Below are 18074 nucleotides of genomic sequence, written 5' to 3'. Positions count from 1 at the left end.
TATGAGAAGTAAATATTGTTAGCTCCACTTTCCTTTTCCAATAAAAGTTGTATGGCAAGAGACATTAGGTTTGTATTCTTTAATGATATGGTATCTAATTCTATATTTTACCTAAATATGAGTCTTTGAATTTTAATAATTGACTTAATATATTTTCTGTTCCAGAATTCCAATATGGGTAGGTTCTAAGCCCCAAAGGCAGTATCTGGTTGTAAGAAAGGTTGGGAGGCTTGTCCTGAAGTAGTGTCTATGTAGTAAGACATGTGCATGTGTGCTAAGTCTCTTCAGTAATGCCTGACTCTTTGAGACCCTGTGGACCATAGCCCACCAGGCTCCTCTGTCCATGGAATTCTCCAGGCAAGAATACTGGAATTGGTTACCATTTCCTATCTAGGGGATCTTCCCAACCCAGGAATCGAACCCACATCTCTTTTGTCTCCTGCATTGGCTGGCAGGATTTTTACCCATTGTGCTACCTGGGAAACCATGTAAGACATGGTTTTCACTTAATTTAGAAATCAGTAAAAGTCAAATCTTTCTAAAGATTTTTGACACTTTATGTGAAGTAAGTTAAAATCAAGTAAATAGGGCTTATTGTTGCAGTTGTTATGAATTTGGGGTGGCTTTGAAGAACAGAGAGAATACAATTTTGGTAAAACTGCCCACCACAAACCGTCTCTCTGTCATCACTGCCACTTGAATTCTATGACTTTAGGTATTCTGCTTGTATTCGTGTTTGTATGCTTACCTTAATCGTGATTCCCTGGCTTTTCTTGTAACGACTGTCTGTCTTTGAGATTTTTCTTTAGAGATTTGGAAGATGTACTTGTTTTTCTCTTTATTACTGTTAGGGAGGAGGGAGGAGGGTTCAGGATGGGGAACATATGTAAACCTGTGGCGGATTCATTTTGATATTTGGCAAATCTAATACAGTTATGTAAAGTTTAAAAATAAAATAAAATTAAAAAAAAAAAAAAAAAAAAAAAAAAGCAAAAACATAAGTCAATCTGTATCTTCCCTGCATCTCATATTGAAAAACAGATGAATTTTTGACAAGTCATCAACAGTGTTCAGAAGGGATCAGCATCATACAGGGGGAAGTTGAGGTGCAGGGATTCTGGTTGACCCAGCAGTGCTTTTACAGTATTACTGTAAAACTCAGGATCTCCTGTTAATTGAGATAAAATGGAGTGACTGTTTTTAGCACTGAGTTCCTGGTTTCTGTCCTGCATTGGAACATGCACGCAGTTGCGCCTGGATATTCTTAGAAATTTGTGGTTCAACCTCTCTTGATTTTTAGCTCAAAACAGATCTAGAACAATCTGAAAAATTACCGAATAAGGACAAAATAAGTTTCTTGAGGATTACACATTGCTGAAATGGAATCAATAGGAGCCCAGCATGCAAAAGAGGAAGATTTGATCAGAAAAAATAATATGGTGAATGTAGAGAAGAAATTCCAGTATCCTACTAATTAGCATTCATGGTGACTCCGTTTAGTTACTGTAATAGTGTAAAAGTGTTCTCATTCTTCATGGGCTCCTTAGGTGAATTGGGAACAGACAGACTATATAAAAATCATTGTAATGACAACCATCCAATGGGAAGAAGCTAACAGTGTGAGCTCTATAATGTTTTGAGGGAGCTTCAGACAACTATTAGACTTTTATTATCTGACTCAGCTTGCATCTAGATCCTGCCAAGTCCAGTGCTGATAAATAGTGAGCACACATAGACCCACTGCTCCCTCAGTCATTTCTCTTTGATACTGTCTTTCTGATGTACCTGTTTTCTTCCTATTCAGAGCACTTGGCACCCTGCTGTGCCATTTTACTACTGTATTTAACCTTTCTCTGGGATAATTTGTATTGTGCCACTCCGCCTTTACCAGCACTGGTTGAGTTTCCTATTTACTCTTAGGATGTTGTCTGTTTCAGTTATCCTTTTTTAACCTTGAAATTTGTCTGATCATATCAAATGTACTCTTGATTTATTTTATGCTCATTATATTGGTTCATTTATGAGTCACTATAGGCTGAAATGGATTTCTTTTTCCATAAAACATATACCTTTATATCCTTTCCACCAACAGAATGGATCACATCTTCCAGTGGTGATTGAAATCTAGACAGGACATCAGGGACACATCTTCAACCCCTTCTCCGTACCTTCGTTGCACTGTCCCACTACACCAAGGAAGTTTCTAGCAACTTTGTCACTTTTTTCTGTGGCGACATTAAAAAAAAAATGGCAGCAATGGTTTTTTAAAAGATCCAGATGAGCTTATTTGCAAAGCAGAAAAAGAGAACAAATTATGGATACCGAGGCAGGAAGCATGACTACTCCACTAATAATAATACCTATTTTTAATCAAACCCTTGTCCCAGACACAACATCTAAACACTTTATATTGTCATGTAGTTGGAGTTCTTTAGTTTGTGACAGAAAAATAACCTTAACTACAGTAAGAAAAAAATTTACTTGGATCATGAAGTTAAAGCCCAGAAGTTGATTTTTTCTATAGACATGACTTCATCTGCATGTTCAAATGAAAAAAAAAGTTTTGTTCCTTTTTCCATTTCATAGCTAAGTCTTCTACTCTATTACTTTTAGTATCAGGGAAGGTTGAGCCTTTTCTTGGCAATTGTTAGTTGCCCAATTGTGTCTGCCTCTTTGTGACCCCATGGACTGTAGCCCTGCCAGGTTCTTCTGTCCATGGAATTCTCTAGGCAAGAACAATGGAGTGGGTTGCCATTTCCTTCTCCAGGGGATCTTCCCAACCCAGGGATCAAACTCATGTCTCCTGCATTGCAGGTAGATTCTTTACTGTCTGACCCATGAGGGAAGCCCCTTTGTTGGCAAATATGGTGGCAAAGGTGGCCTCTAGAAACTGGGTGTATATTGCGGTATGCCTTCTTTTAAACAGGAATCTCAAAGAAAAACAGTTGGCTCTGCTTGTATTAAAGATAGACATAGATGTATGAATTGATCATGGTGGTCTTGGGCTTGGTGGGGTGTCAGTATTCTTATTGGCCATGTGTGGATCACATATCCACAGGGGGGACAGGTTAAGTCCCTCTCAAATTTCATGGAATGTATACCCAGTGGTAAAGAAGTGTTCTGATATAAGAAGGGGAAAGGGGGATGTTGGGAGGGCACAAGTGCAGATATCCATTACATCAGTTATCAATCTAATATGTATGACAGCTGTGTGTGATGGGTATTTTTTATTAACTTTACAGACAAGGAAACTGACTTATACAAGTTAGCTCGCATGCTAGTGGTCAAATGATCAGAAGAACAATTGCTGGGATTTAGCTTCTAGACTCTCAGATGCTATGGATGTTGGGCCTGCAACATTTCCTATTAGTCCGTTTCTTTTCTGATAAGGTATTTATCCTTTTAGATGAATTTTAAAGTGTGGCTAATTCAAACTGATTCTAGTCTTCTCAAAATGCTGCCATCTCTCTCCTTACTCTCAACAGATTTCAGTGGCCTGCTACTTCTCAGTAAAGATAGATGCTCTTCAGAGGTAATTTTCCCAATATTCTGTCACCTGGCCAATAGATATCTACATTTTCATGTATCCTTCTTAAAGCTCTTATCCAGTCTGAGGTTGATCTTGCACCACAGTTCTAGATTCCACTCCCTCCTCATTTCTTGGGATCGTTATTCAATCATCCTTTCTCTCTCCTCTATCCGAAACCTCACTAATGGCCCCAACACAATAGCATCGAAGCTCAATTTGTAAAAATCACCCTTCACTGCATTACTACTTCATTCACTAGTTATGGCCCTTTTGATTTATGACTCTTCTTGGACTTTTTCAGAATTTTCTGCACTTGCTGACTCTTTTCCCTTCCTTCTGATATTTTCTTCAGTTTGCTGTAGTCTGTCTTCTACTTTCATCACTTTACCAGGAAAGGTTTGTATTAAGATGATGACTGACATGCATGTGGATAAATCCAGTGGATCTCTTTTGAGAACTTCTACTGGATACCTATAGAGCTTTTAAGTTCAGCTTACCATACTTTTTTGAAATCTCTAAATTTGAAATTCCTTAGACATCTGTACTAAGTCATCTTTTTATTCTTACTTTACATATCTTCTCTAGGTTAAACTCTCATATATGCCAGTGCATCGCATTTACAGTGAAAATACCTCTTTAAATGTCTCTGTTAGAATTCTAGGCTTCTATCCAACTGCTGGCTGGCTATCTCTAATTGGACACTTAAACAGTGTTTCTCTTCATCATGCTTAATAGTCAAAAGTCTGTTTTTCTCCCCAAACTGAGTATTTCATTAAACTTGTACATTTCAGTATATGACACCTCTATCTGGTTCCCAAAGCTAGAAACTGGTCATATCCTAGACTTCTTTTATCTCCCTCACTAACCACATTTTAATCCATCACCAAATCTTGTCAAATCTAAAGGAAAATGAAATCTTGAAATTAACCACTTCCCATATCTGTATTTCTGTGTCTGTGGTCCAAGTCCCTGTGTTCTCTCATCTGGTCTGTCACAATGCTATCTTAACTGGTGTTGTTTCTGTTGTTAGACTATGCAGACCAATCTCCATACAGTAGAAGTAGAAGAATTTTTCTCAAATCCCATTGTATCATTCCTCTGCCTAAATTCCTTCAATCCCACTTGCCCTACCATCATCCAGTAGCATAATTTTACAAGGCCCTTTGCAATCTAACCACCACCTTCCTCCCTTACTTCTCTAGCCATAGGGTTCACCACTCTTCTCCTTTGTCTCTGAGTTCAGCCATGCAGTAATAGTCAATGTTCCTCTTATGAGCTACATTTTGATTTGAAAGAAACTTCTCCATTTCCGTTAAAGGTTCTATTAGGTGTCCATATTATGTATATCCAGATCACCTTGTGTTTGTGGTATGGTACTGCAGTTGCTTGTTATTAGTCAGTGTTGGTCAGGAAAATGGACACCTTTACAGACATTTCAAGAAAGAGATTCAACATGGAAAATAGAGTGCTCACAAAACAATTGGAAGAACTGGATGAAAGAATGTCAAGGAAGCCACTACTAGATTTCAGGTTCAGGTCTACTCTCAGGAGTCTAGAAGTTGCTGCTTTCTCCCTCTGGTCCCTTTGAACACTTCTCCTAGATGAGGAAATAGCAAGGCACTGGTGTATATGGTCACAATTGCTATGTGGCATTTAAGGAGGTTCAGTTCAGTTCAGTTGCTCAGTCATGTCCGACTCTTTGTGACCCCATGAACTGCAGCATGCCAGGCCTCCCTGTCCATCACCAACTCCCGGAGTCCACCCAAACCCATGTCCATTGTGTCGGTGATGCCATCCAACCATCTCATCCTCTGTCATCCCCTTCTCCTCCTGCCCTCAATCTTTCCTGGCATCAGGGGCTTTTCAAATGAGTGAGCTCTCCACATCAGGTGGCCAAAGTATTGGAGTTTCAGCTTCAACATCAGTCCTTCCAATGAACACCCAGGACTGATCTCCTTTAGGATGGACTGGTTGGATCTCCTTGCAGTCCAAGGGACTCTCAAGAGTCTTCTCCAACACCACAGTTCAAAAGCATCAATTCTTCGGTGCTCAGCTTTCTTTATAATCCAACTCTCACATCCATACATGACTACTGGAAAAACCTTGACTAGGTGGACCGTTGTTGGCAAAGTAATGTCTCTTTTTTTAATATGCTGTCTAGGTTGGTCATAACTTTCTTTCCAAGGAGCAAGTGTCTTTTAATTTCATGGCTGCAATCACCATCTGCAGTGATTTTGGAGCCCAAAAAATAAAGTCAGCCACTGTTTTCACTCTTTCCCCCTCTATTTGCCATGAAGTGGTGGGACCGGATGTCATGATCTTAGTTTTCTGAATGTAGAGCTTTAAGCCAACTTTTTCACTCTCCTCTTTTACTTTCATCAAGAGGCTCTTTAGTTCTTCTTCACTTTCTGCCATAAGGGTGGTGTCATCTGCATATCTGAGATTATTGATATTTCTCCCGGCAATCTTGATTTCAGCTTGTGCTTCCTCCAGCCCCTGTGGAAATGCCTACAGGCAGCTATCCAATCTTCAATATGTTTGAGTCCCAGGTGTCTGCCTGTGGCTTCAGAGAAAGGGTAGCTTGGCTTCTGCTTCTCTTCTGCCTTACAAATGTCAAGTTGTGGTTCAGACTGGCAAAACTATCTTGAAGCCTTCTGGCGAGGAAATCTGGGAAATGTAGTTCCCAGTCTTTCAGTCCCCACGATTCAAAGGAGTAACTCGGGCTAAAGAATGGGGTGAAAATTGTACCAATTTCCAATATGCTCTGTGACCATTTTCTTTTTTACCTGATATCCTAGCAACACTAAGCACTGTGAGAGTAAGTTCTATGTGTTTCTGTCTTATTTTCCCTCAAGACCCATCCAAGTGCCTGGCCCAGTGAATCCTGATGTAGTGAAAAAGTAATGAGGCTATTATATCTCACACAATAATGAGGCCATTAGATTTACTAGGGACATTATTGTTTATAAAATGAAAGTTAATTACAGTGTAGATTCTGTCCTAAGAATATAAAGCTCTCTAGCATTTCTGTTATATTGATTGCACAATGTCTGTGCATGGCAGTGTGTTAAGGGAAGTCTCTAAGAGAAAGACTTCATTGAATCCTTAGAATCTACTTCATAGAGCTATTTTATGATTATCTTGGTTTTATAGGTGGGGACATTAAGACTCAGAGATGAAGTTGTTTTCCAAGGTCACAAAGGTTATAAATGGATAAGCCGTGTTTGAAATCCAGGTGTGTCTTACTCCAAAGTCTATGATTCATTCTCCACTCCACTGTCTCCAGCTCAGAAGTGGAAGAATTGCTCTGCTGGCATTTTAGGGAGCTGTGGGATACATTCATGACCTTTTGACTTTAAAGCCAGTGCCCCTGAATCTTGCACAGCATCAATTTCAATAGCTTCTCTTGTAGAACAAAAAGACATTCCTAGATTTTTTTTTTCACAAAAGACCAAGAGCATGTAGCAATTGCTCTCTTAGTAGCAGAAAGTGATTACAACCCCATTTAAAGAGTTGCCAGATAAAATATGGAATGCCTAGTTCAATTTGAATTTCAGATATAGAGCAAATATCTTTTTAGTTATAAGTATTTCCCAAATATTGCATGTAGCATACTTATTCCAAAAATTTATTTGTTTATTTGAAATTCAAATTTTACTGGCTGCCTGTATTTCATTTGTAATATCTAGAAACTCTTGTAACCCATTCCATTTACTGAACATTGCAGCTTGCATAGCACTTTCACCACCTGTAACTTAGCTAATACATGTAGCAAACTTATGAGAAATAAATTAGTCACTCCATAACTGAGGACACTGGGCTCAGAAGAGTTAAGAAATTTGCCCGTGATCATAGAGCTCATGAGTGATACAGCTGGATTGAAATCTAGGTGTGTATCACTCCTTGTCTTGTTCTCTCTCCCTGATCATCATCCAAAACCAACTCAAGCATCACCTTCTTGGGTAAACCTACACAGACTTTTCCCAAAAGTGAATTTGTTGTTCTTTTTTTTTTTTTTTTTTAAGCTTCCATGGGTGTTTGCACATGTCATTATTATAGGATGCAGCACGTTGCTTTGTGATTTTCTTTATTTTATATTTTCTTTGCCAGAACTGAATTTCTTTGAGTAGTGTGGTAGGCAGAATAATGCCCCTGTAAAAGATGTTTACATCCTAATCACTGGAAACTTTGAATATGTCACCTCACATAGCTGAAGGGACTTTGTAGATGTGATTAAGGGTAAAGACCTTATGATAGAAAAGTGCTTCTCAGTTATCCTGAGGGGCCCAATTTATTCACATGCACCCTTGAAATCAAAGAATCCTTCATGGCTGTGGTTAGAGGCCAGTGAGGGTGAAGGAAGAGGGGTCAGAGAGATTTAACTTTGTGGGCCTTGAATATGGATAAAGTGGGCTATGAGCCAAGAAATGTGTGCCTCTAGAAGCTGGAAAAAATATGGACACAGATTTTTTTTTTCCCCCTAGAGACACTAGAAGAAAACACAGCTCTCTCAGCACAGTGCCTTGAGTTTAGCCTAGCGAGACTCATTGTAGACTATTCATTTCCACAACTTAAGAAATGTGTGTTGTTTAAAGTTACTAAGCTTATGGTAATCTGTTAACAGAAATAATCACAAACTAAGAGGTAGGTACTATCTCAGTCACTGTTGTTTCTTATAACTAGCAAAGTACCAAGCATGCTCATAACAGGTACTAAGAAATTGTTTATATGGAAAAATGAAAATTATAGAAAATAACCTCATGATCTGAACAGTATGGAGAAAGAGTCAGTAAACTAGGGTATGGGGAAGGAAAAGGCTCTCTCCTCATCCTCTACCCTGAACTAATGAGCATAAACTATCTATATTTCTTGGCCCAGTGAGCTGTGACCATAAATGTAGGGAAAAGGGAACAGTAAGTGATAGCTCCCAAGTGAGCCTTTGTGTCGTCTTAGTTTTGTATGTGATTCTGAAGGGAGACCTCACCCATAGTAGCTGCAGTGATAAAAGTAGCTATAATTTCTCTGACAACTATTGTGATAGCACTTCAGCTTTGGCATATTTTAAAATAACCTGGGACACTTGTTTAGTTGTGTATTCTTGGGTGTAGCCTCTAGAGATTCTGATTCAGCAGATCAGAGGTAGGAGCCAGGTGGTTCTGTGGGCTATCCTGCATCTAGCCAACAAAGGACAAAAGAATTTCTCAGGAATGCATGTGCCATATTCAAGCCAGAAAACTAAAAAGAAAGAATTTCTCTCTTTTTATTTAGTTAGGCTAAAGAAATTGATCTTTAACCAACGACTAGACATACCGGGCAACAGTTATGGAGAAATGTTCCCAACTGATCATTTTAATGTGGTGACCTTTTTTCTTTCTGCTAAAAAAATGTAGCACATGCTAAAACTAAAAAGAAAGATAAAAACCTAAAAAGTTGCAAAGAAGGAAACGACAATTTCCTATAATTTCACTGCCTAAAGACAAGCTATGGCTAGCATCTTGATTTATTAGCATCTTGATTTATTATCCTCTCTGCTTTGAGTATGTGTGTGTATCTTAGCTATTTGAGATCATATTGTACATGCAATTTAATATCATGCTTCTTTTTCCACTCAACATTGTAGGATATATCTGTTCCCCTATGGCCAATTTACTGTAATGAGGTTATTTTTGTTAAATTATTTTCCTTTAAAAGAACTGGGAGAGTCAAATCTTGAGAAGAGTCTAAAAAATAACTTCATGCTCAAAGTCTCTGCATATTATTCTTGAAGAAAAGCAATTAGGTCTTCCTGGAGTGTCAGAGGCATTGAGTCACCTGCAGCTGCTGACTGCTAATCATATTAGACAGAAGTTAATTTTGAGGTAACTTGCCCTCTGGTGCCCCACATGTCAGACTCTGCAAAGGCTCCTTTATTTACAGTGACATGCAAGTGGGCAATGCCATGTTTAGAGAATAATGGGCTTTCCAGGTTTGCCACCCTCAAATGATTGCAAAGCTTTGTTGGAAAAGACAGAGTTCTAGGACGTTAAATGAGCGTAAGTCATATTGTTGGAAATTGTTTTTCTCTGAAAGTTTCTGGCTGTGGTGCGGTGCCATTTTTCTTCTGGACTTGAATTTGAGTGAATTCCACTTATCATCATGATCAGTATCTCATTTTCATTTTCAATTCAGTCATAAGTTGCTGAAGATATCCTCAACAGGTAAATTAGAGTATAGTAATAGCACAAATGAGTCTTAGCACTGACATTTATTCACTATGTATTAAATATACATGGGGATACTTTGACAAAAAAGGTGATTGCATTAAAAATTGTCAACATTGCATCCATGTGGATGCTCCATTGAAATCTTATGTGATTTCCCAATCTTTTGGGTCTATTGCTGAAGGAGAAAAAACTCTTTCATTAGCCTTTTCTGCTAATGAAAACAAATTACTAAGTGAGAGTCACGAGACCAAATCAAGAAGGCCAAGTTCTCCATCCTCTCTGCATCCTCTTATGTAAACACACTGAAAGTGGCCATTTCATCCAGTTCAGTCCACTTCATGGCACTTATAGAAGCCTTAGTGCATATGACTTCATTCACTTTTCTTATTTGATAACTTATTCTGTGTTGCACAGTCAAAGGCTGTGTTTCTCTATGGCCCAAGAACCCAGAAAACTATGTTGTTTATGGAAGATTTCAAAGATGGGTGATATTTACAATACTAAATATATTTGTGGTCTCTCACTAATTTTATAATAGAGTAGCATTAAAACACAGAGGGCATTGCAGAATTCTTAAGGAGTTGGTATGAGACATCTTACATTAAGACATCTGTGAATGATCAGTAAACTAACTGTAAGGATTAATTGGCTTTTACACTAAGAATGCTGTGTAAAACAGTGTGAAGAACCCTAGGAATATGAGGAATGCTTTCCAGTTCCCATGATGCCACTAATAAGCTGTATTAGCTTGAGTGAGTCACTTTACTTGCCTGTGTTGGAGAGAAAAATGATAGGAAAAAAATGATAAAATACATTGTGCACAAGGTCACATAGTGCATTTGAAATAAAATCCAAGAAAATCCAGGCTTGCAGCAAAAAGCAAAACCACAAATACAGTGGCCATGAAAAGGTAAGTCAATTTAATCTCCACTGGTGTCTATAAGCTATAAGAAAAAACAAACATCTGGTCATTTGCATCGTTTTGATCACAGAAAGCAAAATATGGTTTGCAGCATGCCCTTGGAAGAAAGCCAACTAACGTGAGGGTGATCACTCAGGAAGGACGGCAGTGGACTCCCAAACAAGGTGACTTTAGAATGCCAAGCCACAACCCACAGTATTAATCTTATGACGAGTCTGTATAAGCCTAATTTGGTTTTGTGGGACTGTCCTGAATATAGAACTAACTGCCTGGAACCTACCTGCAGTCCAAAGATAAGGAAAAAATACAAGAAAGTTATTACATAACTGCCTATGAGAACTTCAGCGTTATTTGAGACCTATCTCTTTCCCACTGACTGTGCAATTGAGAAATCATGTGTTTTTGTAGGTACTTGGGTTTACCTGGTCAACTGGGCTTTGCAAAGGATATGGTTAATAGGGAAAAAGTAGCAATATACTCCCTCAGCACCCTTCCTTTGTGATTTGATCTGAGATTGGTGCAATATAGGTGGTGCTTTCAATCAAAGGCTTTGAAGTAACATAGAACTTGGTTTGAGTTCTGGCTGCACCATTAATGAACTGCACAGCCCTGAACAAATATGCTAAGCCCTCTGAGGCTCAGTTTCCTCTACTGTAAAATGAGAATATTGATAGGTTCTGCATCTGTAATTATTATACATGAGAAGATTAGCAATTTGTCTGGGTTTACAAAACTAGACAGGGGCTTCCATTGTAGCTCAGTTGGTAAAGAATCTGCCTGCAGTGCAGGAGACACAGGTTTGATTCCTGGGTCGGGAAGATCCCCTGGAGAAGGAAATGGCTACCCACTCCAGTATTCTTGCCTGGAGCATCCCATGGACAGAGGAGCCTGGCGGGCTACAGTACATGGGGTCACAAGAGTGGACATGACTTAGTGACTAAACCACCACAAAACTAGACATGATTGAGGGAGGGCTGGCTGACTTCATGCCTGTGTTCACACAAGTGATCTAAGATTGCAAGCCTATTTGGCAATGAAATTGGCTGTGTCAGATGCTGCCCCTCAGCTACTTAAGATATGTTCTCCTTGACTTCCTTACCAAAGAATGATTTTCTTCCCCCAGAGTACAACTGTGTTCTTGGCATTTTGGCTAAGCTCAAATGTATTATGGGGGCTTTCTGGGTGGCATAGTGGTAAAGAATCCACCTGTAAATACAAAAAACACAGGAGATGTGGGCTCAATCCCTGGATCAGGAAGATCCCCTGGAGGAGGAAATGGCAACCCACTCCAGTATTTTTGCCAGGGAAATCCCATGGACAGAGGAGCCTGGTGGGCTACAGTCCATGGGGTTGCAAAGAGTCAGAAATGACTGAGTCCAGAAATGTGGCTGGCTGAAAATTCAACTTCTTGAATTTCCTGGAGCTTTGGTTATGTATGTGACACAGTTCTGTGCAATTTAATATAATCATAAATATACTGGGTAGGGTTTCCAATAAAGCTGTTAACCTGATAAAAAAAGGGCCAGTCTCTGCTGAAATACACCCTCCTTTAGACTTAGCTGTAGAAATACTGCCTAAAAGTGAAATAGCCATCTTTGTAACCATCTTGATACTAGAAAGAAAAAACAAACACACATGCTAAATATGGTAGAAGTCAGAGGTGAAAGCTGGAATGAACCTTGTGAGAAGCAGTACCAGCCATGGAGGATGAATTTCCAGACTTGGTTAAATTAAAGAAAATCAATTTTTGTTTAAGCCATTGTACTTTGGTTTCTGTTATACACAATAAACCCAATTCTAACTGATACATTAAGATTCAAACCTCCAGAAACTTATTTAGCACATATTTTCTGGTGAGATCTCTAGAGACAAAACGCTGCACATACTGTCTTTCATCTTGTTTATTTGTAATAGTTATCATCCTGTCCTTGGTCTTAACTGTCAGCTCCTCAGGGACAAAGTGCTTGGAACCCAGGATAATAAGCAGTCAGCATCTATGATTTAAAGACTGGGAAATTGGGGCTTAGAGAGGGGTTATTTAGTGGTGGAACAGAGGCTTGCGTGGAGGATTTTTGACATTCAGTCTTGTCCTCTTACCATTAGGGCCATATAGGACAGACAAGGCTGGGGTTTGCCACAGGCTAATGCTCTCTCCAAAAGTACTAGGCGTGAGGGGCAGACGTGAGAGCTTGGGTAACAAGAGAAATGTCTTCACAGTTTGTCATTCTCTTCTGAACGTTCCTGTTACTTGCTGTGTAGACAAAGTTAAGCCTGAATCTTAATGTGCAAAGCAGACATAATGTGAGTGTCTATGTTATAGAACTATTAATAGGATCTAACAAGTCAATGTTATACATATATAGTATTATATTGTTACATATATGTTAATGTTTTATATACATATATATATAATATTAATATAATAATAGGATTCCCTGTAGCTCAGGTAGTAAAGAATCGGCCTGCAATGCAGGAGACATGGGTTTGATCCCTGGGTCAAGAAGATCAGAGAAGGAAATGGCAATCCACTCCAGTATTATTGCCTGGAGAATTCCATGGACAGAGGAGCCTGGGACTCTGCATTCAGTTGGGTATCTCTTCCCTTTCTCCTTTGCCTTAGACCTTTCTCAGCTACTTGTAAGGCCTCCTCAGATAACCACTTTGTCTTGTTGCATTTCTTTTTCTTGGGCATGGTTTTGGTCACTACCTCCTGCACAGTGTTATGAATCTCTGTCTATAGTTCTTCAGGCACTCTGTCTACCAGATCTAATCCTTTGAATGTATTCATCACCTCCACTGTATAATTATAAGGGATTTGATTTAAGTCATACCTGAATGGTCTAGTGGTTTCCCCTACTTTCTTCCATTTAAGCCTGAATTTTGCAATAAGGAGCTCATCATCTGAGCCACAGTCAGCTCCACATCTTATTTTTGCTGACTGTATAGAGTTTCTCCATCTTCAGCTTCAAAGAATGTAATCAATCTGATTTCAGTATTGACCATATGGTGATGTCCATGTGTAAAGTCGTTTCTTGTGTTGTTGGAAGAGAGTTTTTGCTCTGACCAGTGTGTTCTCTTGAAAAAGCTGTGTTAGCCTTTGCCCAGCTTCATTTTGTACTCTTAAGACCAAACTTGCCTGTTACTCCCAGTATCTCTTGACTTCCTACTTTTACTTTCCAATCCCCCATGATGAAAAGGCCATCTTTTTCATGTGTTAGTTCTAGGAGGTCGTGTAGGTCTTCATAGAACCATTCAACTTCAGCTTCTTCGGCATTGGTGGTTGAGGCATAGACTTGGATTACTGTGATGTTGAATGGTTTGCCTTGGAAACAAACCGAGATCATTATAACATTTTTGAGATTGCACCCAAGTACTGTATTTCGGACTGTTTTGTTAATGTCTGATTGATAGCAAATGTTAATCACTTAAAGGAGATTTCATCAACGTTGTAGGTAGACCTTGTCCAATTGGCTGAAGGCCTTAAGAGCAAAAACTGAGGCTTCTTGAAGATAGAGGGAATTCTTCCTTAAGACTGTAACATAGAAAAAAAATATACTGTAACATACAAATTCTGCCTGAGTTTGCAACCTGCTGGCCTACCATATGGGATTCAAACTTAAGTCTGCAATGTCAAGTCTTGCATGAGTTTCCAATCTACCAGCCTGCCCTAGAGATTTTGGACTTGCCAGCCCCTACCCCACAAACGCATGAGTCAATTCCTTAATAAAAATCTCTAAATACATATAATATAATATAAGATGACCTTTTGGGCTTTGCTGGTGGCTCAGTGGCAAAAGTATCCACTCCCCAGTGCAGAAGATGTGGGTTCAGTCCCTAGGTCAGGAAGATTCTCTGGAGAAGGAAATGGCAACCCACTCCAGTATTCTTGCCTGGGAAATCCCATGGACAGAGGAGCCTGGCGGGCTATAGTCCATGGGGTTGCAAAGAGTTGGACATGACTGAGTGACTAAATAACATCAACAGATTTGACCCTTGAACACCACCAGTTTCAGCTACACATGTCCATTTATGTGCACATTTTTTTCAATAGTAAATTCTACAAAATCTGTGGTTGGTTTAATCTGTGGATGTGGAGGGCCAATTGTAAGTTATGTGGGGGTTTCTGATGTTTGGGTGGAAGACTGATGTCTCTAATCCCTCTTGTTGTTCTGGGGTCAACTGTGTAGTGTCTCATTTTGGTTCTCTTTCTCTAGAGTATCCTTACTGATAGACCTTGTTTCTTATACAAAATGGGATCCTAGAAAAAATTAGATCTTCCTTGGTTATTTTAGAAATTCTGTTGAGAATCTCCTCTTGACTTTTGACATTTCATCTGACTAAATGGAGATGAGCAGCTCTCGAGGACAACTGGCTGACTTGCTTGTGTTTTTGTTTTCTTTTTGGAAACTAGCCCTTCATTCTCCTTTTCCAGTCAATTGGCTATTGCCTACAGCCTTTCACTTCAAATTTACCACTCGTTTCCACACACCTCCTGGGAGTTTCCACTCCACTAATGCTCTCTTTTCTTTCCCATTTCTCCTTGTGGCTATCTTGTCATGACCACTCATTAATCATGGAAATCATTTTGCAAATCAGGCTGGGAGGACCTTCACGTCCATGAGATACAGCTCAGGGAAAGCCAGAATAAGAGCCTTACACCAAGCTCTTTCCACCACATATTATTTGCACCACAGATCTTCTATCATCTGAACAATTTTTAGGGAACCAGGGTTTTGTTAAGAATTTCCAGGCATGTGTGGAGCTTTAAAGAATTCTGTGGAGGGCTCCTGGAATCCCTTGGGCCTGACTAAAGCATGCCAGTCCCTCGTCACTGCAAAAGCTGCTGTTTGGCTATTCTGGACAAAGTGCTTGATTGCTTACCCATGGATATTGGTGTTCTAAGAAATCTTAATCTACTTCAGCAGGCATAGCTCAGGGAAGCCAATTAATTAAACTAGTTTTCCAGCTGATAGATTGATGCATTGCCACTGTTTAAGCAAAGCACAAATTAGAAGCATACTGTGTCTGAAGGCCTGGTCATCTCTCACTATTGATTCTAATTGCCCAAGAAGAAGGAACAAAACAAAAACTAAACCTGGGAAGAGTGGTGGCAAGGGACTTATGAATGTCAAGGAAATGGTTACTGAATGCTGATTATGTGCCAAATTAAGTGTGTCACTCATGTTACCTCATTTTAGACTCACAGAAACCCTGTGAGGTAAATTTTAGAATTATCCCAACTTCATGAGTAAGGAAATAGGCTCAGAGAGGTGTTACTTTCCTAAGGACATACAGCTCTTCAGTGACAGAGACAGCAGGAAAAACAAAGCAAGAGTAACAGTTCCATTCTGACCCTGGCACACTTAACAGATTGAATTTTTGCTGATCCACTGTCTTTTCTATGTCCTCTTGTCATCCACTTCCTTTTAGTCTCCCATACATCAGGAAGCCTTTCTCTGTTGTCCTAATAATGGATTACACTTTGCTGATCTCTCATTCTTTCATGTCAATCCCAATTGCTAAGGAATGGAATCATAGCAATTGCAAGATGTGTAGCCTTGCAACCTACCTGCAGCGAGGAGGGCAGAACTCATCGTAATGAAGGTCTGAAAAAGTCTTGTTTGGTTCCTTGGTTGCAGTTGCAATTGATGAGGCTTAAGACCTTTGAAGTCCAACTGCTTTGATCCCAGCTGCTCTGTAGCTGATCCTGCCAGGCTGCTTTGATGTAAAGAAATCTACAATTCTGTGTTTATAGGATATGGAAAGTACTAGAAGGGCATGGGGATTTCACGGGACCAGTTAAGTGGCTGTTTCTAGAATCCAGGTGTGACATTTGATGAGAGCTTGAACTAGGGTGTGGAAATGCACATGAAAATAAGGGGGGATATGTTAGATACTACATTATTAAAAATCCACAGGATGTAAAAATCTTTTGAAAATGTGAGGTGAGGAATAGGGAACATTTTAAGATGAATCATTATTGACTTCTGAGTTTTCAGAACTTTGGATAATGGTGTCCTTCACAGATGGAAGACACAGTAACAGAAACAGAGGCAGAGGCTTCAATTTCATCTTATAAGGTCCTCATAGCAACATGTGGTAGGAAGGGAATCAAGACACAGGGAACAAAAAGGCTGCAGTGACGAAAATCAAGGCCTGTCCATACAACAGTGAATGGTGGGTTGTATTGAAACTGCAGAATGCACATTGAAGGAGGGGTGGAGACAAAGTTTGAAAGGTAGGTACTAGTTGAAGAAGGGCTTTAAAAACCATGTTAAGGAGTTTTGCTTTCATCTTTAGCAGAAATGGAAAATGAAATCGAGTTTGTTTTTTTTTTTGATGTGTAAAGGATTCTTTTATTTAAAAGTCAAATTAGATAAAATTTGCATGTAAGTCCAGCATTCAATGATACAGTTATTTTCATTTTATTTATTTTTTAATTTTTTTAAAACTTTATTTTATTTTTAACCTTTACAATATTGTATTAGTTTTGCCAAATATTGAAATGAATCTGCCACAGGTATACCTGTGTTCCCTATCCTGAACCCTCCTCCCTCCCCATACCCTCCCTCTGGGTCGTCCCAGTGCACCAGCCCCAAGCATCCAGTATCGTGCATCGAACCTGGACTGGCAACTCGTTTCATACATGATATTATACATGTTTCAATGCCATTCTCCCAAATCTCCCCACCCTCTCCCTCTCCCACAGAGTCCATAAGACTGATCTATACATCAGTGTCTCTTTTGCTGTCTCGTACACAGGGTTATTGTTACCATCTTTCTAAATTCCATATATATGCGTTAGTATACTGTATTGGTGTTTTTCCTTCTGGCTTACTTCACTCTGTATAATAGGTTCCAGTTTCATCCACCTCATTAGAACTGATTCAAATGTATTCTTTTTAATGGCTGAGTAATACTCCATTGTGTATATGTACCACAGCTTTCTTATCCATTCATCTGCTGATGGACATCTAGGTTGCTTCCATGTCCTGGCTATTATAAACAGTGCTGCGATGAACATTGGGGTACATGTGTCTCTTTCCCTTCTGGTTTCCTCAGTGTGTATGCCCAGCAGTGGGATTGCTGGATCATAAGGCCGTTCTATTTCCAGTTTTTTAAGGAATCTCCACACTGTTCTCCATAGTGGCTGTACTAGTTTGCATTCCCACCAACAGTGGAAGAGGGTTCCCTTTTCTCCACGCCCTCTCCAGCATTTATTGCTTGTAGACTTTTGGATCGCAGCCATTCTGACTGGCGTGAAATGGTACCTCATAGTGGTTTTGATTTGCATTTCTCTGATAATGAGTGATGTTGAGCATCTTGAAATCGAGTTTTTAAGCAGGGAAGTAACTTGATAAAGATTTTCATTTTAGAAAAATACCATTTATAGTGCAGAGGGTGTCTTGGAATGGGGTAG

General features: G+C 39.4%; 1 long non-coding RNA gene across 2 annotated transcripts in view; it reads left to right on the top strand.

The window, feature by feature from the left end:
* The first annotated feature begins 3258 nt into the window (after positions 1-3258).
* LOC129640366 (uncharacterized) overlaps positions 3259-18074 on the top strand; it is a 39246-nt gene continuing 24430 nt past the window's right edge. The window contains exons 1-2 of one of the 2 annotated variants that reach the window (XR_008708762.1): positions 3259-3390; positions 3486-3532. This is a non-coding gene — a long non-coding RNA (uncharacterized LOC129640366). Of the gene's footprint in view, positions 3533-18074 lie in introns of both variants that reach the window. The other variant, XR_008708761.1, reaches the window with a different exon arrangement.

The sequence above is a fragment of the Bubalus kerabau genome, chromosome X (genome assembly GCF_029407905.1).
Source record: "Bubalus kerabau isolate K-KA32 ecotype Philippines breed swamp buffalo chromosome X, PCC_UOA_SB_1v2, whole genome shotgun sequence".
In the NCBI taxonomy this organism is placed as follows: Eukaryota; Metazoa; Chordata; class Mammalia; order Artiodactyla; family Bovidae; genus Bubalus; species Bubalus kerabau.
Note: the sequence above shows the minus strand (reverse complement) of the source record. Positions and strands in the feature narration are given on the sequence as shown.